Below are 27,434 nucleotides of genomic sequence, written 5' to 3' on the forward strand. Positions count from 1 at the left end.
CTCCTTAAAAATTGATTCTAACAACTTCCCCACAGCAGACGTCAAGCTAACTAGCCAATATCTTCCTGTTTTCTGCCTCCCTCCCTTCTTGAATATAGGGGTTATATTTGCTACTTTCCAATCTGATGGAACCTTTCCAGAATCTAGTGAATTTTGGAAAATTAACACCAGCGCATTGACTACTTCATTAGCCACCTCTTTTAAGACCCTAGGATGTAGTCCATCGGGACCCAGAGACTGGCCAGCCTGCAGTTCCATCAATTTGCTCAGTACCGTTTCCCTAGTGATTTCAATTGCACCAAGTTCCTTTCTCCCGTTCGCCTCCTGGTTTGCAGTTATTACTGGAATGTTTTTTGTATCCTCCATAGTGAACACAGAAGCAAAATATTTGTTCATTTCTTCTGCCATTTCCTTGTTATCTATTATTAACTCCCCACTGTCACTCTCTAGAGGATCAACATTCACTTCACTTACTCTTTTCCTTTTTAAATACCTGTAGAAACTCTTGCTATCCATTTTTACATTTCTAGCTAGCTTTCTCTCATACTCTAATTTCTTTCTCCTGATGAACCTTTTAGTCATTCTCTGCCATTCTTTATATGCCCTGCCCTGCCACTCATCTTTGCAGAGTTGTATGCTTTTTCCTTAGGTTTGATGCTTTCCTTAACATCTTTAGTTAACCATGGATGGTGGGTCCTCCCCTTAGACTTTTTCTTTATAGTAGGAATGTACTTATTCTGAATACTCTGAAATATCCCCATAAATGTCTGCCACTGCTTCTCTATTGACCTATCCTCTAGCCTAGTTTTCCAGCTCACTTCAGCTAGCTTAGCTTTCATCCCCACATAGTCGTCCTTATTTAAGTTTAAGATACTAGTCTTAGACCCACTCTTCTCCCTTTCAAACTGGATGTAAAATTCAGTCATATTGTGGTCGCTGCTACCTAGGGGTGCCTTTACTCTGAGATCATTAATTAATCCTGTCACATTACAAAATACCAAGTCTAATATAACTTGCTGTCTGGTTGGTTCCAGAACATGCTGCTCTAAGAAACTACCTCGAAAGCATTCTATGAACTCTTCATCCAGGCTACTACTGCCAATCTGATTTTTCCAGTTTATGTATGGATTAAAATCACCCATGATTATTGCTGTCCCTTTATCAAAAGCACACAATATTTTGTCTTGAATACCTTGCCCTACACTGTGGCTACTGTTAGGGGCCTGTAGACCACTCCCACTAATGACTTTTTTCCCCTACTATTCCTCATCTCCACCCAAACCGATTCTGCATTGTGATCTCCTGAACCAAGGTAATCTCTAACTATTGCACCACTGCCCTCTTTAATTAACAGTGCTACCCCTCCATCTTTACCTAGCTTCCTATTCTTCTTGAATGTCATGTACCCTTCAATATTAAGGACCCAATCTTTGTCACCCTGCAGCCACGTCTCCGTAATTGCTATCAGATCATATTTATTTACTTCAATGTGGGTCATCAATTCATTGATTTTGTTATGACTGCTACATGCATTCAGATAGAGAGCCTTCAGTTTTGTCTTTTTGTTACCTTTGTAACATCTAGTCTTGATTGTTGATGTACTCTTAGGTTTTTTTCTCTCTGTCCCTTCCTGCCATTCTCTGATCCTCATTTCTCATGTTACTATTTTGCTCTCCTGTCTTGACTCTACACCTTGAATTGCTACCTCTACCCAAGCCTGATCCCTCATCCCTCTTGTTTAGTTTAAAGCCCCCTCTACTTCCCTAGTTATGCGATTTGCGAGGACACTTATCCCAGCATGGTTCAGGTGTAAACCATCACAACAATGCAGCCCCCACTTTCCCCAGTACTGATGCCAGTGCCCAACAAACCGGAACCCACTTCTCCCACACCAGTCTTTCAGCCACGCATTCATCTCTCTAATCTTATTTACCCTATGCCAATTTGCACATGGCTCAGGTAATAATCCAGAGATTATTACTTTTGATGTTTTGCTTTCTAATTTGATACCTAGCTCCTCATACTGACTTTGCAGAATCTCTTTCCTAGTTCTACCTATGTCATTGGTCCCTTCATGGACCACGACAACTGGATCCTCCCCCTCCCACTTCAAGTTCCTCTCCAGCCTGAGCAGATGTCCCAAACCCTGGCACTGGGCAGGCAACAAAGCCGCCTGGACTCTCACTTTTTGCTGCAGAGAACAGTGTTAATCCCCCTCACTATACTATCCCCTACTACCACTACATTCCTTTTTTCTCACCCTGCTTGAATGGCTTCCTGTACCACAGTGCCATGGCCAGCCAGCCCATCCACCTTACAGACTTCGCTTTCATCCACACAGGTTGTGGGCACCTCAAACCGGTTTGACAATTGCAAAGTCTGAGGCTCCTCCACTATTGTCTGTTTGGTCCCATTACCTGCCTCACTGACAGTCACATCCTCCTGTCCCTCACTGCTGACCAGAACAGATGACCCTCTTCTAAGAGGTGTGACTGTCTTCTGGAACAAAGTATCCAGGTATTTCTCCCCCTTCCTTATGTTGTGCAGTGTCTGCATTTCGGCTTCTAGATCAATAATCCTGATCCGGAATTCCTCAAGCTGCTTACACTTCCTGCAGACGTGTTTGTCATGGATCGCGTTGATGTCCAAAAGCTCCCGCATCTCACAGCTGCAACATAACACCTGTCCTGTCATTCTAACTTATGTTATTTAGTTAATTTACTTTAATTACTTTCTTCCTATGTATGCTACAATTTACTAGCCAGAATCTTCTGTAAAATGATGCGCAGTGACATCAGGTGTGCGTCCCGACGTCATCGTGCGTCATTCAGATCCTCAGTTCGGCGGGCATGCAGCGGAGTCGGCTGCGCGCTCACTGAACTGTCAAAGGCCTATTAAGGCCATTTAAATTCCAATAAAGATAACTAATTGAGCTGGATGTCCAACCTTAAGGGGGGGGATGAGGTTTCATGAAGGGTTTATAAATTAAATACATTTTTAAATTAAAATTAATTGACATGTCCAAGCTCATATGACACTGTCATATGAGGGGGCATGTATTAAAAAACTGTTTTTCTTTATTAAAGTTTTTAAAAATCAAACTAACCTGCACTCTTTCGCGCCCATGCATGCGAAAGAGCGTTGGCCCCGATTCAGCCTCCTCCCCCCGCCTGCATAGGGAGTGCTCAGCGCTTCCGTGTGCACGTCATGCTGGGTGGGCCTTAATTGGCCCGCCCGCACAAAATGGCGGTGCCCATGGCTACGCAACCCCCCCCATGCACCCGCTCCCACCCAACCCCCACCCCAAATGGGGAGAAAATTCTCCCCATTGTGTTTATTGAATGCTAGTACCACTGACAACTAAAGGTTATATGCTTCTTAACTACAAGGTATGTGTTTTAGATGTTTGTTTAAATTACTTTATTTTTATTGCTTTTTTAATCTTTATTGTTTGATTTTAATTTTAAAGTTTTCAAATTTTTGTGTATTAATTTAAAGTTTTAGTTCTTTTTATTTATAGATCTACCTGAACTCGCCTGTCCTAAGCTGGATTCTCACACACTGTCCCTTAGACTGAGCGCTTACCGACCAATCAACTTACTAGCTTCCTGTGACATCACAGTTACTTTTTTCTCCTTTTTCCTGGACTGCAGCCTCACAGCAACTGAAACAGTGAGGCAGTGAAACAGTGAGACAGTGAAACAGTGAGACAGTGCGCTCCTCAGCTCCGCTCCTCACTCAAATCCCTGATCAGTATTTATAGGCGCCCCTCAGCTCCGCTCCTCAGCTCCGCTCCTCACTCAAATCCCTGATCTGTATTTATAGGCGCTCCTCAGCTCCGCTCCTTACTCAAATCCCTGACCTGTATTTATAGGCACTCCTCAGCTCTGCTCCTCACTCAAATCCCTGATCTGCATAGGCGCTCCTCGGCTCCCGACTGTCTCCTGCAGGTGGCCTTCGCTCCGATCCAACTCCCAGCAAGGTAGGCCGCTCTGCTATCCTCAGTCTGTATTTATAGGCGCTCCTCAGCTCCCGACTGTCTCCTGCAGGTATGCTCCGCTCCACTCTGACACCCAGCAAGGTTGAGCTGCTGGTCCTCTTCCCTATCAGTGCCCGACGTTCCCAGGCTGACTTCTTGAAGATGAGGGGAAGCTGGAGTGAGATTGAGCTGTTCTGCACCCCTCTTGCACTGACACGGTTGGAGGCCAACTATGGTGTCAGTGATGGAGTTCAGCCCACGCAGCAGCGTAGGACCGATGTCCTGGACCAAGGTCTCCATGGCGGCCGCCATCCTGCCAGTGTTGACCTTGGTGCGTGGGCACGGTGGCACCATCACCTCAGACTGAAGGCAGACGGACTCCTTCATTGTCCATTGCAATCTGAGGAGTGCACCAGACAGCCCTTCCTGATGTTCCTGTGATTGTCTTTGTAGCTCCAACAACTGATTGAGGACCAAGCCCAGAGGCTCATCATTTGACTCACGCTCAGCAGATTCCTTGCCTCCAACAGTCCTCTGAGGCCGGCAAACAGGGGTGTCCCTTCCTCCACCTGCTGTGGAACAGGTGGTGTGCTGTGCTCACCAGATTGTGATCCAAGGCTGCTTTACGTCAAGGTCCTACCGAGGTGTGTGTCACTGCGCTGATGGAGGGTGTGGGTGAGGTGCCGTGATGGGTCTTGAACGGTGCTGCCCTCAGGGTCCTTATGGTGCTGGGGTCAGGCTCAAGGTTGCCTGAGAGCGATGTGTCAGATGTGCCTAGGACAGAAAGTGGAGGTTATTAGTGCTTGGCAGCCACATTGAACACAGAAGTGGACTCAGAGTGGCACTGAGAGAGGGCTGATGTGGTGCAGGATCCTCACGTGGGTGTTTGCTGCAGGAACGATCCACGTTCTCTGCAGTCTGTCCATCGCACAACTCTTGAACGGAGTGAGGACCTTGATATCTGGCATTCTGCCCCAGGTCTGGGCCCTCTCCTGTTGATTGCGCGTGATCTTATCCTGCATAAAGACAGATGGAGAGAGTGTGAGCAAGGCGCATGCTAGGCCAAATGAGAAGGATGCCAGGCGTGCGAGTGTGCTGAGTGGAGCCTTGGATGGGATGAGGAGGCGATCTTGTGTGTGTGTGTGTGTGAGAGTGAGTGCTGATGTCCCTTGAGCTGACAGTGAATGAGATGCCAGTAAATGTGTGCTTGACTTGTGAGTGGGTGAGTTGAGATTGAAACGATGGCTGACTTACCCTGGCGGCACGGATGAGATCATTTCTCTCTTTTCTGCACTGGGTGGCCGACCTCGTGTGTGCAGCATTGTCACTGGCCACCTCTGCCGCCACCTTCCAAGCTGGAGTGGTGAAACTGATGGGCCCCCTGCGGCCAGAGCAGGGTAGAGGACATTTTAGCGGGCCTCCATGGTGTCCAGAAGGCATCGCTGAACCGGGGAACTGCACTCTTCTTGGCTTTCAGGGCCATGTTGTGATTGGAGTAGTCCTGGGCTGCAAGCATTGCAAGGCTGCATTTTAAATATGGTGCCCAGCGTGAGGAACTGGCGAGGTAACAGCGTGGCCAGCCAATCGGAGGCCGCTCGCCAGCCATCTGGTGTGTTTCCCATGACTGCATAATTTATGAGGCGGGAAGGGGATGAGGAGGTGTGAAAACCCACCATTGTGGCTGGCAGATAAAATGCCTTTCTTCACACCCGCTATTGCACTTAGTGCAAAATTGGGATGATTCTGTCTTATGTCAGAGATCCCTCTGGAAGGCCTAAAGCCACATTGTGTCTCTGAAAGGATTTCCTCAGCCACAGGAAGTAGCCAATTCAGGAGAATGCACAACAGGATTTTCTCTGCTACGGACAAGAGGGAACTATCTCGATAGTTTCCACAGTGTCATTTATCTCCCTTTCTTTCTCTTCCCAAATCTGTAGGATGAGTGCATGGAGTCTTGATGTGAGCAAAAGCCCACCAGCTTTAATGACCTCAGCTGGAATATGTCTGGGGCCTCAGGCATTATTGTCTTTCATCTGAATGATTGCTTGTTGCAGCTCTCCCTTCGATTGTGGCTTACACATGGATTCTACCACAGGATACTGGGGGATAGCCTGGAGAGTATCAGCTGCCACTGTGGATTCACAATTGAGGAATTGTTGGAAATTTTCTTTCCAGTGTTGATGGATGGCATTATCACCCTTAAGAAGAGCGACACCATCCTAAGCGAAGGGGATTTTGTCTCCTGCTAGGCTCCTGTATCAAGGCCATTGGTTTGAGCATTGTCATCATCAGGTCTGGTTCGATGAAAACAGCAGAAATATGTGACCTCCTAGAACAAAAACGAGCAGCTTTTATTATCTGGCAGGACAGGTTGCAAGTTCAGAAGGCAACATTCCAACAGCTCAAGGCCGACACCCAAAGGCAAATCCAGAAGATAAAGGACAAGTGGTAGGAAGAGAAAGCCTGACAGATCCAACAATATGCTGACCGGCATGACATGCAAAGCTTTTTTGAAGCCACCAGGGACCAAGGTCAAATTGACAAAATCCCCTGTCAGATGAACTGGTGAAGACCATTTTGCTGCACCATTGCAAGTTCTACAGTGTTAATAGCAATCAAAATTCTAGATTTGGTTAAATTAGACTAGAGGAGCAAATAAAAAAGTGGATCTTGTCTATTTAACTCAACCAAATTAGTCTTCACAGTTGCAAACAAGAGCTGCTTGCATTTTTCATTGATCCAGCACTTACTTGTGTCTTGATTGAGGTATGAAGTCATAACCTTCTTGTACGGCTTCTAGAAATGTCCATCTAGATAAGGTCCACAATACTCCAACATCCTAATTTGGGAGCAATATCATTGGGTTGTCCGATTGTTGATGGTGGAATAGCTTACAATTGTTGGTGTAGAGTTTAGGTCTGGATATTGAAGATATAGGCAATAATCTCCTATGGGCTTATCACCATCATGAACTGCCATCATACACAACAAAGATATAATTCATCAAAATCAGCACTTTTAGCTCCTTCGGGGATATGTGCAGTACAATTAAAGAACATGAAGGCGCAGAAATTCGTCTTGGGTGGCGGCGCAATATGAGTGGTATTGAATTGAATTGGTGGCCTGTTATGCGCAATGTCTGATATTCACTTCCATTGCAGTCAAGGGAATTAAATGGAAGAAGCCTGTGTATACAGGCAGCCAATCTGATACTGCCCTTTCCATGCCACCGCCCAAGGTGAATTTGTACCCTACAAACGTAGCCTTTTTAACTCTGATGCTTCTGCTTTCTAACTCACCAGATAAGCAATAAACTTTCAATGGTGAAATTCATGCTGGTTAATAGCCATATTAACTTCCTTGTGTAACCCACCCTCATCAGGCGCACTATCAGCGGGCCCGGGAACAGTCGGGAAACAGGCCCCCGATTGCGATTGGCTCCTGGCCGCGATTTCACGCTGGCTGACCAATTAACAGCCAGCCAGTGCGAAACACAAGCTGAAAGGCTCAGCACTGCTGGAATGGGGACGGGAAGAAGGCGAGCGATGATGTCACCGTGGGCGGAGGAGGGCGCTCCCACTTTGCTCTCTGAAGGCAGATGGCTGCCTCAGGTAGCTGCAGGCTCCAAATAATAAAATAAAGCACAAAAAAGCTGCAAAAAATGCCCATGCAACACAATCAAGCACCTGAAAGCATACCTCACAAAAATGCTGTCCCCTGATATTTCTTTTTATCTTATTACCTAACGGAGATTTCATCCTGCCCAATGGATGAGGTTTCATCAAATATTTAAAGGCCGCCTGGCCGATTGACTCATCCACCAACCATGAGGTTGGATGGGCCACGAGAAAGTCACTGACAATTGCGCCAATAATGGGCTCAATTGCCTGCGTAATTGTCGGCAGGTGCTCTTCCGACTGCCGCGTGCGCCCGCCAAGTGAAATATCGCGTGATGACGTTAGGGCACTCGCCCAATGCCACCTCACGCAATTTTATGCCCGTTCAAGTCGGGCACAAGCCTGCCTACAGAATGTAAATTTCTGCGCAACGTAACCATGCATTTCAATTGTATTTGACCCCAAAATTCTCCCCTTTTCATGGAATCAAATTACAAGTATGGTTCCATGGTTTCTAGCAACCTTTGGCTCTTTGTCCAAATATCTGGGGCTATTTGGGGAGTAGGATCAGAACTTGGTAACATGTGCACTTTCCAGCAGAGGCCTCTGGATAGCCATCAAAAATGGCCACGTTAACAGCTCCAAAATTTTGCTCCATGTCATAAGCAAACAGGAGCAAATTAATTATATCATCTATAATTCGCAAAGCTAATTCAAAGAGTGAATTTGTAGCATTGCCAGTGTAACATGTAATTATCATAATTTTTGAAACAGGTAATAAGTTTTTATGGCATCAGTTCATCAGCAAGGGTTGACATTGTTATAAGATGAGCCATTCAATGGTTGTGTTTTATTGAACTGTTTTTCTCCAGTGCCTCACCAGCATCAGGAGACATCATTTGTTCCAAGTGCTCTTGAGGGGCTTCTAGCCTATATAAAAACTTGACTGCTCTCTTAAGGTCTTACTTGCATTGAGTGTAATTTATTTATTTACCTGGAATTTGTGGATTTTCTGACTATAGGGGAAGGTGGTAGCTGCGGCGCAGGGGGTGTGGGGGTGGTGTTGGCAGTTGAAATGCTGAGTCATGCATCATTCAAGTTCAACCACTCTTGTTAAACTTATACAGTGCACTGGCCAGCAGCTGGGGGCCTGGGAGCAGAGGAACCTGCATGAGAGCAACAAGCAGCGGGAGGCCTCACTGAGTGAAGTTCATCTGAGACCAGCACCCGCAGTGCCTGAGTTGGGGCCCAGGCTGCAGGTAGCAGAGAGATCAGCAGCAGCAAGAAGGGCAGACACAAGCCAAGACGATGGACAAACAGCGGGGCCTCCGCCTGAATGAACTCTACGATCTGGCTCTCAAATCCTTTAAAGACACTGACAGCTTGGTCTGTGGAGACACTTTCAAGAAGACTATTGATTTTGACCCTCTGTGCGGTGTGGAGCAGCAGTACAGCCATATTCAGGAAAAGAGGTTTTTGGAAGGATTCCAGCATCAAACAGAAGGCAGTGGTTCAAATGATAGACAACCTCAAGAGAGTTTGGCTGCCTGATGAATTGATGGTTGTGCTATTGGCTACAATGCTGCCAGTGAATTCTCACCTGAACTTTTTTTTTTTGCTTTTTCTTTTGTATTTTTGTATTTTACTTAAAATTGGTCATAAAACTTGCCTTAATTCAGCCCTTGGCTGTGAAGGGAGTTAATTTTAATGAACTATTTAAACAAAAATCACATATGTAGTATATGTGCTGAAAGGGGTGTGGGGCTGGGAGTCATTGCTTGGAAAAAGGGCAGCATTGGAAAGAAATTAGATTTCTAAACAGTGAGAAAAAGCACCAGAAGCAGTCAGACAGTAACAGCCAGTGAAATGCTGAAAGCGGAAGAAAAGCAGATACAAGAGGCTGAATGTTCAAAGCAGGGACAGGAACCCAGTGCTCAGATAAATTCCATATCTCGACCATGTGCATCAGCTGCATCATTCGCATTTTTAAATGCAAATGGAATCATTGGCCAGGAGGTGAGCTCGGCGCCCAATTAGAGGCACTGAGTACCTCCAGGAGGTGGTAACTTCCTGCCTGGTGCCAGTGACAAGGAAAAGCAGCAGCCATGTTAGGGGCTGCCACTGCCTCGCTGTTAGAGCAGGTAGCTCATCAGATGGCCGGGAGGTTGAATGTGGACAGGATTAGGAGCAGCGCCATGCTGGTGCTAGTTGCCCCACACATTTGAATGCATATCAACGACAGAGAAACTTACTTGGGCCCATGGCAAACGTGATTGATGTGCACAAGACTGGTTGGGCTCACCTGAAGAAACGCTAACAATTGCAGTGCCGAACGGATATGCTCTTTAACAAGCTCCTTAAGGAACTTAAGGGGCCGTTAATTGGTGGCAACCACCTTTCCAACTCCCTCTCCCCGCCAGCCCTTTGAAAATACAAAACAGTCGCAAAGGTGTTGGGATCACGAGATGATCTCTAGGACCGTAATTCTGAATTCTCACCTGCACAGGTTCTGGCTCTGAAAATCCAGTCCCAGTTGGGAGAACAGGGCAAGGGTAAAATAAGTTGCTTCAGTTCCTGGCTCACTGGATGCTTTATGGTTACAAAGAATTGCATAGAACATGCAGCACATAAACAGGCCATTCAGCTCAACTACTCTGTGCTAGCACGTGTACACCACACGAGCCTCCTCCCACTGCATTTACCTCATCTCAGCCTTTTAGTGTATATTTTATTCTTTTCTCTCATACTCCTTTTGAAAGCATCCAAGCTGCTTGTCTCAGCCACTTCCTGTGGTGGTGAGTTCCATATTCTAACCATTATCTGAGCAGAAAAATTATCTCCTTATTTCCCCATTGGGTTTATTAGTAATTACCTTGCATTTATGACCCTTAGTTTTGGATTTTCCCACAAGTGGAAACATCCTCCTCCTTAACTAGCCTATCTAACCCATTCATAATTTTAAAGGTCTCTATCAAATCTCTTCCAAGTCTTTCCTTCTCTAAAGAAAAAAAAGCTTCAACCTGTTCGATCTTTCCTGATCGCTGTAACCTCCCAGTTCGGACAGAATCCTTGCCTTTTTTTTGTACTTTCTCTGGCGCTTCTATGGCCGGGATTTTCTAGTCCCGTCATGGCAGGACCCACCGTGGGAGATTCGGTGGCCCAGCCAAACTCCATTGACTTTCGGTGGGACCAGCCGATCCCAGCAGCGGGCAGAGCCAGAGAATCCTGCCCTATGTCCTTTTCATAGTATAGAGGCCAGGACTGTGCACAATATTCCCAAGTGTGACCATTTTTAAATGCCGCTTCCTGGTTTACTTACCAGATTTCTAAATATATTTTTTTTTACTGGCACTCTGGGTACACACAGTTCAGTGAATCTGTATAGCACCCCAAAATCTGACTGATTCCATACACAGAAATGTTCTTCCCGGAGGGAGCAGTTTCGATATGAAGCAATGGAACTTGATGCAAACGGATAGCTAAATTTTCAAATTTTAAGCTGTGTAGTGACTTCATTCACGACTTTTCTCACCTGAAATGGAACCTCCCTGTCTTGAACTATCAACACCAACGTTTGCAAATCAGCAATGACTTACTGCAAGGAAGGAGATAAAAGAACACAAGGTCCAATCTCCCCACTGTGCCTTTCCCTAGTTCAGCGGAGTTCATATTGTTAAACATTTTTGCTTAAGGTTTTGACCTGCTGCTGCAAGTCATGTCCTCACACCCACTGACCATCCTGCTGCCACTATTTTCCTCCCTGCTGGCTGTGCTGTTTCCAATGTTTCCCTCTTGAGACTCCCCACTGACTATCCTGGTGCTGCTGCCCACCCCCCTGTAGCCAGTGCCATGACGTACATCCTCACCAGGCAAATCTATGCTAATAAAAGTTTCCTCGCACCATGCCCCTCCCCCCACCAACCCTCCCTCACACCCTTAAACTGTACTCGCCTGATTCAATAGGATAAAGCTCCTCCCAAAGCTTCAATTCCAAACCTAAGCCTGATACTGGGGGAAGGAAGGGACCCTGGCTCAACAATGTTCAAAGAAGGGGAGAGAGGAATTTTAAAACTGAACATTGGAAACTGGCACACATGCATGATATTTGGAATAACCTTTAGACTTTGGTAAGTTTCTTTTAAGCCACAATGCAACACACATAAACTCGCTATACTTTCTGAAATTCGATGGCCTTTTGTGAGTACAATCAAGTTCCTAGGAATTCCTAAAGGTTACGAAGTAGGTCAAAGATTACAAGCTTGTGTCAAAGATTCCACAAAGCTGAGGGTGGGAGTGAAAAGACTTCAGTGAGACCTCTTAACAAATCGCACTTTAACTGCTGGGACAGAGAGAGGCAGAGTAACATTTGGATAAAGTAACTCTAAGAAGCGCTAAAAGCAGTAGTGTAACAAAAAGAAGAAAGCAGAGAATGGCAAAAAGACACAGAAGGAGGTGGCTGAAAATAATTTTCTTTGGTGAGGGACCATAGCTTTATTTAGTGCTTACAGGGGTATCCAGCTGGAGGTAGATCATAGGATCTGGGTGCGATTGTGCTGCTTTTCCAGGAGAGTTTCCAGCTCCCAGCTTGCTTCTTAGAATCATAAAATGATTACAGCACAAAAGCACATTTGGCCCATTGTGTCTGCACCAGCTCCCCGAATGAGCAATTCACCTGGTGCCATTGCCTCACCTTCTTACCATAACCCTGCATATTCTCCCTTTTCAGATAATTATCTAATTCCTTTTTGAATGTCTCGATTGAACCTGCCTCCATCACACTTTCTGGCAGCATGTTCCAGATCCTAACCACTTGCTGCATGAAAAATTTTTCCCTCATGTGGTTATTGCTTATTTTGCCAACTACATTAAATCTGTGCCCTCTCACTCTTGATCCTTTCACAAGTGGGAGCAGTTCTCCCTAACTACTCTGTCCAAACACCTCATCATTTTGAATAGCTCTATCAAATCCCCTCTCATCCTTCTTTTCTCCAAGGAAAATAGTCCCAGCTTTTCCAATCTATCTTTGTAACTGAATTTTCTCTTCCCTGGAACCATTCCCATGAATATTTTCTGCACTCTCTCCAATGCCTTCATGCCATTCCTAAAGTGCAGCACCCAGAACTGGGTGCAACTCTCCAGCTGAGGTCAAACTAGGGAGATCCTTTCTGAGATTATTTTGCCTTTATTACTCTTAGCAAATTCATGGGTCCTGCTATTTTTAAAAAATCATTCATGGGCTGGTGGCTTCACTGCCAAGGTCAGTTATTATTGCTTCTCCCTAACTCTCCATGAAATGGTAGTGTTGATGGGGCAGAAATTTTCGCTCGGCGGGTGGGTGCTCACCCAGCCCGCTCGAGCGTGAAACAACGCGCGTTAATGTCAATGGAGCGTGCCAATGTCAATGCACAGTCGCGTGATTGTTCAGTCGGCGGGTGTGCGCCGGAGCTGGCAGTGCGCCCACCGACAATTAAAAGGCCTGTTAGGCCATTAAGTAATCAGTTAAATGGAAATTTTCACTACCTGTCCAACCTTACGGCTGGCGGGCAGGTGAAAAGGTCAAGCGACCTTTGCATTTTTTTGGAAACCTCATCCACGGGTGGGATGAGATTTCCAAAGCAAATAAAAATAAAATAAAAACTTTAATTTTTCATTAATAACATGTCCCTGCTCAGAGTCACATGAGGGGACATGTTTCATTACATTTTTTTTTCATATCTCTTCATCTCCCTGAGGCAACTCTGTGCCTCAGGGAGATTATGAAGCACTCACTTGCACACATGTGCAAAGTTTGTGCTCGGCCCACTCATCCTCCTCCCCCACCCCCAACCCCCTGCACAGGCAGCGCTCAGTGCTGCTACTTGCGTTACATGCTGGGCGGTCCAGTGCCGATTGCGGGCAGTGATTGGCTTCCTGGCCACCCTCACCCACCCCTGCCGAGCACCCCACCAAGGGCAAAATTCTGCCTATGGTCATTATTTTGGCTACCAGCATTTTATTACAGGTTGATTTAATTTACTGAACTTAAATCCCCCAGCTGTTGTGATGGGAGTGGAACTCATGTCTCTCAGGACTGCTAGTTTATGCTACTGGACTCCCACCTCCTCCCATTGTTAGTTTCATTAGGGTGGAAGAAAAGACAGGACAAGAGGAGATGCAGCAACAGCAGCATCCTCAGCAATCAGCAAGAGTAGCAGCTAAGCCTGTTAGAGGGCTGTAGAAGAGTGATGGAGGTGTTGTGAGAGGGCAGATGCGATATTAGGGGATGGTGTGGCTGGAGGGGTGCTGCTTAAGGAAATCCACACACAGAATACAGGCCATGAGCCTGTTTATTGGATCGATCTGAACAGCATTGCATCAGGAGGCTGTGTTCTCTAGGAATTTAAGTTCAGTAAATTAAATCAACGTGTTATAGAATGTAAATCCCTGCCGCCTCCTGGAACAGGATCTGCTGTCTACTGAACCAAGGGTTTCAACTTCTGGAAAGGCTGGCCCTGTGAATGATGAAAACAGCAATTTCCGAAAAGAGAGACATGTTGCTGAAACTTTTGCCCTGCACTCTTCAGGACAAACGTAAGAATGGCAAATTTCAAACAATCACAACAATTTATACTTGAGGAGCAAAGGGTGCTGATTGGTTGATAAGTCAGCTCTGAATGGCCAAGACATTACCATGGAGAAAGCATTGGGGTTCTATAGGCTCCCCACGCTCCTCGATAATTCAAAAATAAGTGCAAGGCTTGAACATATTCTTTTTGTTTGTAGAGAACCGGTCCCTGCATGTGAATGCTTGTCACTTTTCACACATATAAGTGAGCCATATTAGAGATCGATCAATTATTTTAATTTGGTTGTTCTGTGGCTATTAGTGCACAGGATTGTTCAGCAAGTGCTGCCTATTCAAGGAATCACATCTAACAGTAGATGTTCTGTTTTGGGTTTTGCAAGCATGGGCTGATTGAGTATAGTCTGTACTCTGATATTACGACAACATGCTGTTTGATTTGATCAGCCAATCACTGGGACGCACGGCCTATGTACCAGGCATCGCATCAGCACTGAAATTCATACGCAACATTGCTCAATTGTATGGTAGGTGAAATGTCTTTTTGGACTGATGGTAGCATCCAGTTAGTGGAAAAAATAGCAGTTAGTGGAAATATTTTACAATGAATAAATGATTGAAAATTGACTTTGATAGAACACTGGTGGTAAAGGGATTGTCATCAGTCTGGAAGAATATTACCAGTGGGGTCCCACAGGAGTCTGTCCTGGGATATCCTTCTTCTCCTCCTTCTCCTGAGGTCACCATCACCGCAGATGCCAATCTTCAGCCAATTTGATTCACCCCACATGACATCAAGAAATATTGGAATGCACTGGACACAACAAAGAAAATGAGCCCTGACAACATCCTGGCTGTGGTGCTGAAGACCTTGCTACAGAACTAGCTACACCACAAACCAAGCCATTCCAGTTAAGCTACAAAACTGATATCTACCCAAAAAGGTGAACAATTGCCATGTCCTTACCACAAAAACAGGACAAATTCAATTTGGCCAATAACCATCATTTCAGCCTACTTCTACTCATCAGCAGTGCACTTACTCACCAATAATCTTCTCACCATTGAGGTTGAGGTAACTACTCTTGAAATCAAGGCAGCATTTGGTTGAGGATGACTCTAATGAGATCTAGCAAAACTGAAGTCAAAGGGAATCAAGGGGGAAAACCCTCCACTGGCTGGAGTCATACCTGGCACAAAGGAAGATGGTTGTCATCATTGGAGACCAATCATCTCAGCTCGAGGGTATTATTGCAAGAATTCATCAGGGCAGTTGGACTACATCCAACTCTCTTCAGCTGCTTCACAAATAACCTTCCTTCCATCATAAGAGTAGAACAGGGTTGATTCATTAATGATTTCCCAGTGTTCAGCTCCATTTGCAATTCCTCAGACAATAACGTATTTTGTGCCATAGGCAACAAGACCTAGACAAGATCCAGGCTTGGGCTGATAAATGACAAGCAACATTCATGCAACACACGTATCAGAAAATGATCATCCCCAATAAGAGCAAGCTTATCTATCTCCCTTTGACATTCAATGGCATTACCATCACTACATTCCCACCGTCAACATCCATTGGCTAGAAACTCAACTGGACCAGCCACATAAATGTCATGCTTACTAGAAGAGGACAGAGGCTGAGAATTCTGTGACAAACGGCTCATCTCCCATGGCAACTGCCAAGGCTTCTGAAGAAGCATCTCACAAATGGGTGACTTTCACCATGTAGAAGGACAAGCGCAAAAGGTGCATGGGAACACCATTGCCTACAAGTGCCCCACCAAGGGACACACCATTCTATGTTGGATGTATATTGCCATTACTTCACCATTGTTGAGTCAAAATTCCAAAACTCCCTACCTGACAGCAATGTGGGAGCACCTTCACTATTAGAACTGTGGGATTTATGAAGTAGGCCTGCCATCAACTTTTCAAGAACAATTAGAAATGGGTAATCAATGCTAACCTTGCTAGTGATGCACATATTCCAAGAATGGATTTTTAAAAAATGGAACAGTCATAGAATAAATTTCCTGGAAACTAAGAATGACAATGATAGAGGCAGATAGCAAATAAATGTAGTAATTTGTTATTGTGGATATATTGATAAAATTTATTAATAAGTAATGAACTGAGGAAATTGTTAATATTTTCTAAATAAAATCAAATAGCATTAGTATTATTGTGATTTGAACATCTTGTGGTAATAGAAATTTTATTCAAATATTTTGGGTAGTACAGCAACATATATACAATCTATAACTGGGATATTATTTATAGCTGCAGCAATAAAAACCATAGCAAAATTTTCACACCATAATTTATAAAAAATTACTGTATTATATTAATTGAATTACCAGTCATAACAAACACAATATTTATAATAGCTGCAATAACAAAAGAACTGTGGCCTTATTATAGGAAATGGGTAGTGTTTATTAAAACTGTATTATTTATAATAACTGTAGTTTTTATTAGTAATACCAACCAAAGTAACCTTTATAATAGAATCGTGGGGTATTACTTAAATAATTGCAAAATTATCCATAGCAACTGGAATATCATTTATAATTGTCATTAATAAATTATTAGTCTAATTTATAATTTCTGCTTGTCATATATTGCAAATGGGATAGAACTTAAAACAGATACAATAATTATAATCACTAGAGCAACACTTATAATAGCTGCAGAATTATTTATAATGCCAACAGTATTTATTGATAATTGCTTAACTAATAACAGTAGCCTCATTTTATCAATATAATTTACAATAACTGGAGTATTGTATTGACAGTATCATTTCTAATACGATTTAATTACATTGGAGTATCTTTTCTGCTGAATCGTGCTATTTACAATAATATTAATAACTAGAGTATAATTTATAACTACAGCATATTTTCTGATAACTACAGTACCTTTCATAATTGGAGTATAATTTTAGTAACAATAACATTTTAGCTGCAGTATAATTTTAGTAACCACAGTACAATTACATTATAATTTATACGTGTAATATCACTAGTAACTGCTGTATAATTTCTAGCAACCATAGTAGTAGTTTAGTAATTTTGCAGTAACATTCATAACATCAATAATATCGTAGTATCGCTAATAACTGCGTTAACAATCAGTGGCTAGTCATTTTAACTGCATTACCATTTAGCACTACGGTGTCAGCTTTATTAATTATTGCATTATGTGGAACTATAGTATAATTTATTGTCAATAAACAACTAAACTGCCATTTTTAACTACAGCCTAATTTTTACTAACCACGGTAATCATTTAGAACTGTGGTATTGTTTTTGATAACTGTCCAATCATATATAAATGACGTATTATTCATTATCTACTTTTATCATTTAGACCTCCGTAACTGCAGTATTTTTTATTAATGCTATATTATTTATAATCATAGCATCAAATTGGTAACTACTTTCCTTTGTGGCAAATGCAGTATTTAGAAGCGTACCGTTGAGACTAACTGAACTATACCGTCAGAGTTATCGAATTCTTACACAGCCTAACACCGTAGCCATGCAGTTGTACAATGCGCCCTTCTCCGCCATACATTACGATTTTCACATTAAAATAAACGTTAAAACTTACATTTCACCATCAAGAAAACCAAAGTCTGACGATAACAAAGATCGCATGCCCTAAAAATGATGTTAAGGAGAAGGGAGATAACCTTGCCTATTCACAGTGTTGCCTGGGGGAATAAATCCAGTAAAAGAGCATTGTTTGACAGATCCAAGTGTAGGAATGTGCCATTGATTTGTAGTAACACATATCCTAATCTCACTCATAAGAGAGAGGAAGCTCCTGCTAAGTGTTAGTTATTGGGTGTTCAGAAGGAAGGAGCCTGTGTGAATGATGGACATTCTGGAACTCTAAGGAACTTGGAGGGCACTGGGAGAAGACAGAGCACCTTTCTCTCTCTCTCTCTCTCTGTCTCGAAGTGTTTGCAGAAGCCAAGTCGAATTGGTTTATTTTTCATGTTCTTCCTTATATGTAGGATCCTCTTAGCAACAGAGAGATCGGTAAAAAAAAAATTGCTTTTAAGGCATTAGTGATTAAACGGACGGAATGTGGCGTATGCTTTTAGATAAGCGCTTAAAAAGAAACGAGGGAAAAATAATTTCTGTCTCTTTCTATTGTTTTTGAATCTTTGGTGACTTTTGTTTTAATTTGATCAACTTGTTGGGGGTGAAAATCATAAATTATGGTCGGCGGCTGCGAAGGAACAGTCCATTGAATGAGGGCGAAAAGGTGAAGCTACATTAGAAAACAAATTAGAAATCAAATAAAGACGCCTCTTGCTGGACTATTAAATAGACTGTAAACTCATGTAGTTTAAAAACATTTCAGTGATAGGTCAGTTAAATCAAAAAGTTTAGTTATTAAAAATGTCCTTTAAAATGATGAACCACTTTTTATTTACTAGACAGTATCAATTATCCTTGTTTAATGAGCCATAAAAAAACGAGCATCATTTTCCTGACCTATGTTAAAATGTGCATCAAAAGCGTTAACAGAAAGCCTTAACTGGAATCACCTGAATCCCTCGGTTCTGCGTGTAATACTGTAGTGCTGGGAATGCAAGTTTGCGGACCTTATCTAAAAGTATCGACTAATAAGAGTTAAAACTACATTGATTTCGTTTTGATTTTGATCATTTTAAAATCGGGCGGCGCTATTTTATAAGCCCCGTGGAAAGACCTAGTGAATATTTTAATAAACAAAACATTCGAAACATTGAATTGTATTTTCAGAATTCAATGAACCGCACAGGGTGCTGGGCGGTGTGTGTCAAATGGCCAGTTTCAGCTGGGAATCAGTTACCGCCCAAATGCACTGAAAACTCCAGGGAGAGAAGTAATTGAAATAATTGTTAAATATAGTTGATTAAAATGTAATACAAACTTTCAAACTTCTTGCATTTCGCTTTCAGCATATTGCGCGTATTATTTATGTAAAACAGTGACGATTGTGTTATTTGAGCAGAGAATAATTATTCCATTATCACGAGCGAGCCTCTAACTTTTGGAAAGCAATACGCAATCCGTCTCTCACCCTCTGACCTTGATTTCAATTCCTCTCTCTAAAATAAGATCCAAAAGGGACCTTCTAGTATAATGGCGTGTGGCATTCCCTAATTAAATGGTAACATCTTGTCAGGCTTTGCTCTCTTGCCCTATGAGAACGTTTTATTTATACGCGCAGACAATTAAACGAGATACTTTGCACAATCGTTTTCACCTTATCTAAAATGAAATAATTCAAAATGCAGTTTTTAACTCCCCCCCACCCCCCCCTAATGAAGCCTTTTATTTTATTAATAGGGAGGCTAAATATTTTGGAAGCACCTCTATGATGATTGTTCTTAAATTCAAGTGAGAGCATTTATACTCTCATTTTAAAGGAATTAAAGGATTTTTGAAAACACTGTTATTCAATAACACTTTTATTTTCAATGCGTTTTTGACGCCATTATTTCTCTTTGCAACAATGGGAATTCTAGCTAACGGCGTCTTGGCTCATTCTATCTTCTGTGTGGTCTCTTTCTCATCAGCACAACAGCTTCACAGCTCCAGCAGCAAGATAACTTTTCGGAAGCAGTTCATTTCTTTTCCAGTTCCAGTCCTGAATATCAGGTGAACTCTATATTTTTTTTTAAAAACCCAGCTTTAAAAAAAAACAGAATTAAATGTTCACATTCTGTGAAAAGATTGTCCCTTTCGGGTTCTGTTTAGGTTATTGAGGGAAATGCATTTTTAAAAAAATGAACAAAACTCTATGGGCCAATACCGTACAATACTCGATAAGAAACGTTCACTAATTTGTTTAGGTGCTTAATTTATCTCAAATACTTCGGCTATAATAACGCAAAAAAAAATACAATGTTGTCCACATAACCTGTAGAATAAGAATCTTTTATAAAGAGAAGGCAATAGAAATGAATCTAAGATCAGATATTAATATCAGGGGCGAAAAGACTGAGCGTCATGTACTTGCTCCGTGTTAATTATGGTGCGGTGCAAAATTCACCCCCAAAAAGGGGTCAACGCAACGTGCCTGGCTTTAACAGCTGAAGTTAGTTTGAAAGCGCAGCCATCAACACGTATAATCTCTTAGCTGAGTCCATTTAAAAGCAGCACACAGAGGTTAATTCAGCAATCCGAATGAGTTTGAATCAATTCACTGCACCGTCTCAATTCTCATTGAGATGAAAGCCACGGAGCCTTTCGCCAAAGTTTACCGGCAAAACCCTCCAGAGATCAGCCGACTGTGGCGGATTATAGCATGTTCATCTGCTGGACCTCCAGCAGGACAGGCAAACTGAAAAGAAAAACAATAATTAGGGATAATTGCTTGTGTCCAAACATGAGCATTAAAGAGCCCTTTGGTACTTGGAGGCAGAATGAAAGAGACACCTCCTGTTTTGACAGCTGGGGAGGCGAACATAATTCGTGACAGGCGAAGTGAAACGTCTTCAAACGTTAATACAAAGAGAAAACTGGTGGTGTACAAGCGGAGGGAATGGAGCCAGAGACAGGGGCGATCCGTACCGACCCGCAACAGGAAGATGATGAACCCAAGACAAAGGCAATTGCTCCAAGGAGATGGACCCCAGAAAAGACGATCCGGTTCAGAGAAGAACGGGAGGATGGAGTTGGAAGAAAACGCATTTGTCTAGGCTCTAGCCTTCATGCTAGTGGGAATGTCTAATACTGTACCTGCTGAAAAAGTTATTACGGCGCATCCACTGGTAAATCTCCTTAGCGACACATTGTATTAAGATATTACCCACAGGCTAATCATTGCCCTACTGAGACAAAGAGTTTAACAGCAGATTCATATCTTTACTTCTATCTGCTGTCCATTATAGAGCACTCCATTTATTTAACTAACCTGTTGACTTCATAATGCATTAAAACTCTATCTCCCTGCAGACACAGGAGGTTAGAGATTATATCACTGGAGCGGTAATTAAGCAAATACGAGTTCAAATTCCCCCATGGGCGTTTAATAATTTGATTTTAAAAATCTGGATTGTTTTTTTTTTGAAAAGCAGACTGCGGGGAAAGTGGCCATGAAGCTGTTGGGCTGTTTTAAAAACACACCTGGTTCACTGATGCCTCTTAGGATGTGCTGTTCTCACCTGAAATAAAAACAGAAAATGCTGGAAAAACTCAGCAGGTCTGACAGCATCTGCGGAGGGAGAAACAAGTCCACATGATCCTTTTTCAGAGCAGAAGATGGTTTCAGTTCTTATCTGGCTGGCCCTATATGTGACTCCAGTCCGATACCAATATTGACTTTTCACTGCCTTCTGAAGTGCCTAACCAGTCGTTCGGGTGTATAGGGTTTTCTTCTGACAACTGGGGATAGGCCTTGTTAGTGAAGGGACAGCCATACCCCAGGAATGAATTTTTAAACTGCAGCGGTAGCTGTAGAATTTTAAAACTGGTTTCTACTTTTTAGAAAAAGGGTCAATTTTGTTTTCTTCGGATTTAGCCTTAATGCAGGATGTATGTACTGCGTGCAGAATTCTGTATTTGACTATTTCCATCTTGACCAAGTAATCCCAAATATCCTACCCTTCAGACCCAGGCATTTAAATCCAGCTGGCATGCTGGGGGATACTGTCAATCACTTCTGATACTCATTTTCAGTTTGCTATATGAACCAATTATATTGAGGTGTTATGATCCTGGTAGAGATCAAGAATTTAAAAAAGGAAATTCAAACTTCCTGTTGATCTGAAAAGATTGCATGTTTTAAAATTTATCCTGTATCAAACAGACTAAAAGAACTGTTGACTAAACACTTCTTTATGCAACTTGTACTTTAAACTACAGAACAGAGCTTTCCCCTTTTACTTTTAACACAATCAAAGAACCCATTTCAGTGATATATTTGAGGCGATGATGTAGTGGTATTGCTACTGGACCAGTAATCCAGAGACCCAGGGTAATGCTCTGGGGACCTGGGTTTGAATCTCACCACAGCAGATGGTGGAATTTGAAGTCAATAAAAACCTGGAATTAAAAGCCTAATGCTGACCATGAATCAATTTTTGTAAAAACCCATCTGGTTCACTAATGTCCTTTAGGAAAGGAAATCTGCTGTCCTTACCTGGCCTGGCCTACATGTGACTCCAGACCCACAGCAACATTGTTGACTCTTAAATGCCCTCTGAACTAAGGCAACTAGGGATGGGTAATAAATGCTGGCCTGGCCAGTGACATCCACATCCCATGAATGAATTAAAAAAATCATTCAATTCTCCTAGACCCAGCCCAAGGTGATTTTTACTTCTGGTCTTTTCCTTTCTCAGCCTGATAACTTTAAACCCCAGAAATGCCTTTTACAGTGAGGACTTTTCCTGGAGATTCTCCCTCTAGTGCAAGCTAGGCTAATGTTCCCACCTCATTTCAAACCCTCATGAATTTGGTCTTTTAAATCTGAGTGTGAGCTCCCGCCTGCACTCCTGCATGGTGAATCATAGATTCTTTCGGCCTCTAGCTGTTCTCTCTCTCTGGAATTCTGGCAGACTAACTGTATCTGTGAATTTCAGGGATATCTTAGAAACCCATTACCTCCCAAAGCCCATCTCCACAGCAACATGAATCACATGGGCCTTGTATCCAGGGATAAATGCTGATTAGCTGTCCTAGAGACCCAACTGTCTTTTATCTTTAAAGTAAATGGACAGTTTAAAGCATAACTGTTTACAACCTGGCATTCTCAACCCCTTCCTGAGACCTTGGAGACTGGCAGACTAACCACTGTCAATACAGATGCTACTGCCATTGTCTCCAAGTATGAACACCTGACATCTTTCCAGCAAACAACCCAGGTTTCCCTTTAACATTTAGCAGCCATGTCACCCAGGCCTGTTGTTAGGTAGACTTCAGAACAGGTCACATGACCCCCTTCATTTTATCCTAAATTAAATGTAACAATCTGAAACTTCATATTTTAACGTTAGATAACTCTTCAATTTATATATAACTTCTATATTTAAACTGGTTTGGAACTCTGTCATTTTTGCCAATCCCAGTCTGACCATCTCTTTGATGATAGTCCACTGATACTTTAAAAATTCTCATATAAATGGCATCATGCCTTGTTTTTAAAATGAAATAAAAATTGGCTTGGAATGGGCTAAATGCAATAAATATAAATCACCAGGTACTATGGACCATATGATATCTGCTCTGTGGAGGACACAAAAATGTAATCTGAAGAATGTGCCTGGTCCCATAATTTAGATTATTATAAAATCTCAGAATTTTCTCCTCATTGCACTCAGAAGTGTAAAGAATTTTTTTTCACAAGGTTCTATCTTTAATGCTTTATCTATGCTTAGGTGAAATAAATTGGGGAAAGTCCACAATGAACCAAATCATACACATTCTGTGGGAGAAATGGGTATTATATGTTTTCTTATGTCTTTTGAGTGAATACTTTTATATATTGAAACTTATGCAGACTGCATGTAACAGAACCAGTCAGCTTTCAACATCTAGCAAGCACTCGCCTCTTGTACCAATGCGTCACAAATCTCATGGCTTAACAGAGTTGATCTTTACAATTGTGCACTGTCTTTGTGTCAACAATGCAAGAGGTAACTGAACCACTGAAATCCATGACAGAGTGTTTTAAAATGTACACAAAAACTAACCTTTCAATTCAGTTATTATGTTCAAATGTCCTGTCACCAACATGAACAAGCCAAAGCCAATCTCAGTACAAAGTTATCTTATTCATCTCTGGAAAGAATATCATTGATTTTAAGGGGTAAGCAGAAAATGCATTAGAAACTTATCCTCAGTAAGGTAGGAACTCTGAGGAGAAAAAAGGCAATAAACATAAATCATCAAACACCATGGACAATGTGATTGCTGCAATCATTATGGATTGTAATCTGTAATTCCTTTACAGTATAGGTGAAAGAAATATCTAGTTCTAAAATGAAGCCCTACATCAGCTCTTCATAGAACACATCTTGCTGTTAAGCAACTATTTGTTTCCTGTATCAAAAAGACTTTTCTGTGTCATGACCAAAGCTGAAATCAAAACATATGGAGAAAATTGGCCTCGTTATAATACTATAGTGTATTTATAATGAGTGAAACCTTTTCAATGTAGAAGAGCCAGTAAAGAAACATTTATGTACAATGTTATACCACTTTAAACAGTAAGATCAGCGTAGTAGTTAGATAAATTTTGAATATAAATTATTCTTCCACATGATTTCTCTTGGGATAGAAATAATTATTTTCCTCAGTGCTCTGTATGTAATGCTGAAATACAGTTTCAAATCAGTCAGTGTACATCTAAAAGCCCAGCAGGGATTTAATCATAATGAAGGTATTGTATTCTTAAACCAAATTCCCTGACTCTATTGTCTTGACCACATCAAGATTAACACAAATGTTCAGTACAATCACTGCAATTCACTTTTGTTTGTCATTCACATTTTTTAAACCATTAAAGTGCAATTCTTTCTGAGTATTTGCTTTCCTTTTTGCATAATGCCCATTAGATGTGTATGTCTAGAGTTCCAAAAGGTGAAATACAGTAAATTGTACATCATTTTCAATTCAGATCAAAGCATTTATAACTTTTAAAGGAGGTTATCATTTGTGTTACTGTTCATCTTCAGGAATGGCAGCCTCTTTAGAATTTCTGACATGTCAGAACATTTAAAGAAAAAAACTCTTGAATTGGAGGTCCAAATTCCAATGCCATGTGCAACAAGTATAAATTATGAACTGAACTCTTTTAAAGCAAGTAGAAATTGAATTATTTAATACTGAATTGGGTTTCAGTCATGATTAAAATGAAGATTGCAATTGTCTTGTTGTGACTTACAGAGATTACTACTACACCAAACACAAGTCCAATTTATGCGAAATTTAAATTATTTAAATGTTTACAATTGAAAGGCTCTTTGATTTCTTTGTTTTCAATACAGTATTTGGAAAGTACAGACAGTCGCACTAGCATATGCTGAAGCATTGTAAATACTATAATGCCACCAAACTTGTAAAAGGCTGTGACTATCTCTGCACAGGTATTGTTATCTGTATGTTAAATTTGTGCCGACAGAGGTGTGCAGTTAGTTGAACAAGCGCAGTTTAGATTTTCTTTCTCACTGCCTAAGTGGCAAACTAGCATAGCCCTTTTCTCTAGTCTTTTATAGAACCCACCTAATATTGTTTCCTAATGAAATTGTAATTGTGTGGGTTTTATATTGAGGAGGGATAGGGTGCTGTGCTGCACTTGATTTCTGTCCATGAGACGATGAGGAAAATTTACTCCATGATTTGTAAAGCTTCTGTACTATAATCTAATCAGTTCATAGCCAACATGGCAGATCTGTAGACTTTCTTCCTTCCTGTAGGGAGCTCTGGAATCTTAACTTCAAAAATAGCTTTCCTTCATGGATTAAATGCAAAATTGCCTGGTGTTTTAGAAAACTTGCTGGAGCCAGTGGGGCCAATATTGATTGCCTCCACCTACTGGGAACAATATGGTATTGGGCTAAAAATGGCAGTGCACCACTTACCACCCTGGCCCTACCAGTCCTACTCTTGGTATGGCTGCTGCCATTTTCATTAGGTCCTTCACAAAGGAGACTCAGACACCGGCCTCTTTCAGGGAGAAGCTGGTTTTCAGTATGCTAATTGGGGTCCTAGTTTATTCATGAGACCCTAATACAATTTTTGAGGTACCAGTGGGCAGAGCATGAACTTACCTCTGCTCATCTACTGATGAAGCACTCAGCCTTGCCTTTGTAAATATGAATATATCAATGCTCTTCTGGTTAATCTCCCACCTTTCACCATTCTTACACTTGAGCTCACTCAAAATTCTGCTGCCATATCCTAACTCGTACCAAGTACCGTTCAACCATCAACCCTGTGCTCGCTGAGCTACATTGGCTCCTGGTCTGGCAATGGTTCAATTTTAAAATTTTCATCCTTGTTTTCAAAGCGCTTCATGTCTTTGGCCCTTCCTACCTTTGCAATCGCCTCCAACCCCACAACCTTTCAGTTCTGGTCTTTTGCTCATCCCCAAATATATTTGCTCCATCATCGATGGCTATGCCTTCACCTGCCTAAGCCCTAAGCTAGGGAATTTCCTTCAACTGCTGCTGAAACCCTCATTCATGCCTTAGTTCCTCTAGACTATCCCAACACACTCTTGACCAGCCTCCCACATTCTACCCTCCATAAACTTGAGGCCATCCCAAACACTGTTGCCTGTGTCTTAACTCGCACAAAGTCCTATTTCCCTATCACCTCTCTGCTTGCTGATCTACATGGGCTCCTGGTCAGGCAACATCTTTGTTTCAAATCCCTCCCAGCTTCTCCTCTGTCTATCTCTGCAATCTCTTCTGGCACCACAACTCTCCAAGATATCTGTGCTGTTCTAATTCTGGCCTCTTGAGAATTCCCAATTTAAACTTCTCTACCATTGATATTCACACCTGCAGTTTTTTTTCATTCATTCATGGATGTAGGCATTGTTGGCTAGGCCAGCATTTATTACACATCTCTAATTGCCTTGAGAAGGTGGTGGTGAGCTGCCTTCTTGGACTACTGTAGATACACTCACAGTGCTGTTAGGAAGGGTGTTCCAGGATTTTGACTCAGCGACAGTGAAGGAATATGGCGATACATTTCCAAGTCAGGATGATGTGTGGCTTAGAGGGGAACTTCCAGTTGGTGGTGTTCTCATATGGCTGCTGCCCTTGCCCTTCTAGATGGTAGTGGTCATGGGTTTGGAGGGTGCTGTCTAAGGAACCTTGGTGAGGTTCCTCAGTGCATCTTGTGGATGGCACACACTGCTGCCACTGTGCGTAGGTGGTGGAGGGAGTGAATGTTTGTATATGGGGTGCCAATCACGCGGGCTGCTTTGTCCTGGATGGTATCGAGCTTCTTGAATGTTGTTGGAGCTGCACTCATCCAGGCAAGTGGTGAGTATTCCATCACACTCCTGACTTGTGCCTTGTAGATGGTGGACAGGCTTTGGGGAGTCAGGAGGTGAGTTACTTGTGTGGCGTGAACGTTACTTGCCACTCATCAGTCCAAGTCGCCTCTTCCCCAAGCTCTGGAATGCGCTCCCAACGCCTCTCCACCTCTTTATGTCACTTTCATCCTTTAAGGCACTCATTAAAACCTACCTCTTTGACCAAGCTGTTGGCCACCTGCCCGAATATCTCCTTATGTGACCTGGTGTTCTA

At 42.3% G+C, this 27,434-nt stretch overlaps 1 long non-coding RNA gene across 1 annotated transcript; it reads left to right on the top strand.

Moving 5' to 3' along the window:
- The first annotated feature begins 4,454 nt into the window (after positions 1–4,454).
- LOC144690322 (uncharacterized) lies at positions 4,455–16,164 on the top strand. Its single transcript, XR_013578863.1, has 2 exons — positions 4,455–4,623; positions 14,795–16,164. It is a non-coding gene; the product is annotated as an uncharacterized LOC144690322 (long non-coding RNA).
- Positions 16,165–27,434: the final 11,270 nt, after the last annotated feature.

Source organism: Cetorhinus maximus, chromosome 2, assembly GCF_964194155.1.
Source record: "Cetorhinus maximus chromosome 2, sCetMax3.hap1.1, whole genome shotgun sequence".
Lineage (NCBI taxonomy): Eukaryota > Metazoa > Chordata > Chondrichthyes > Lamniformes > Cetorhinidae > Cetorhinus > Cetorhinus maximus.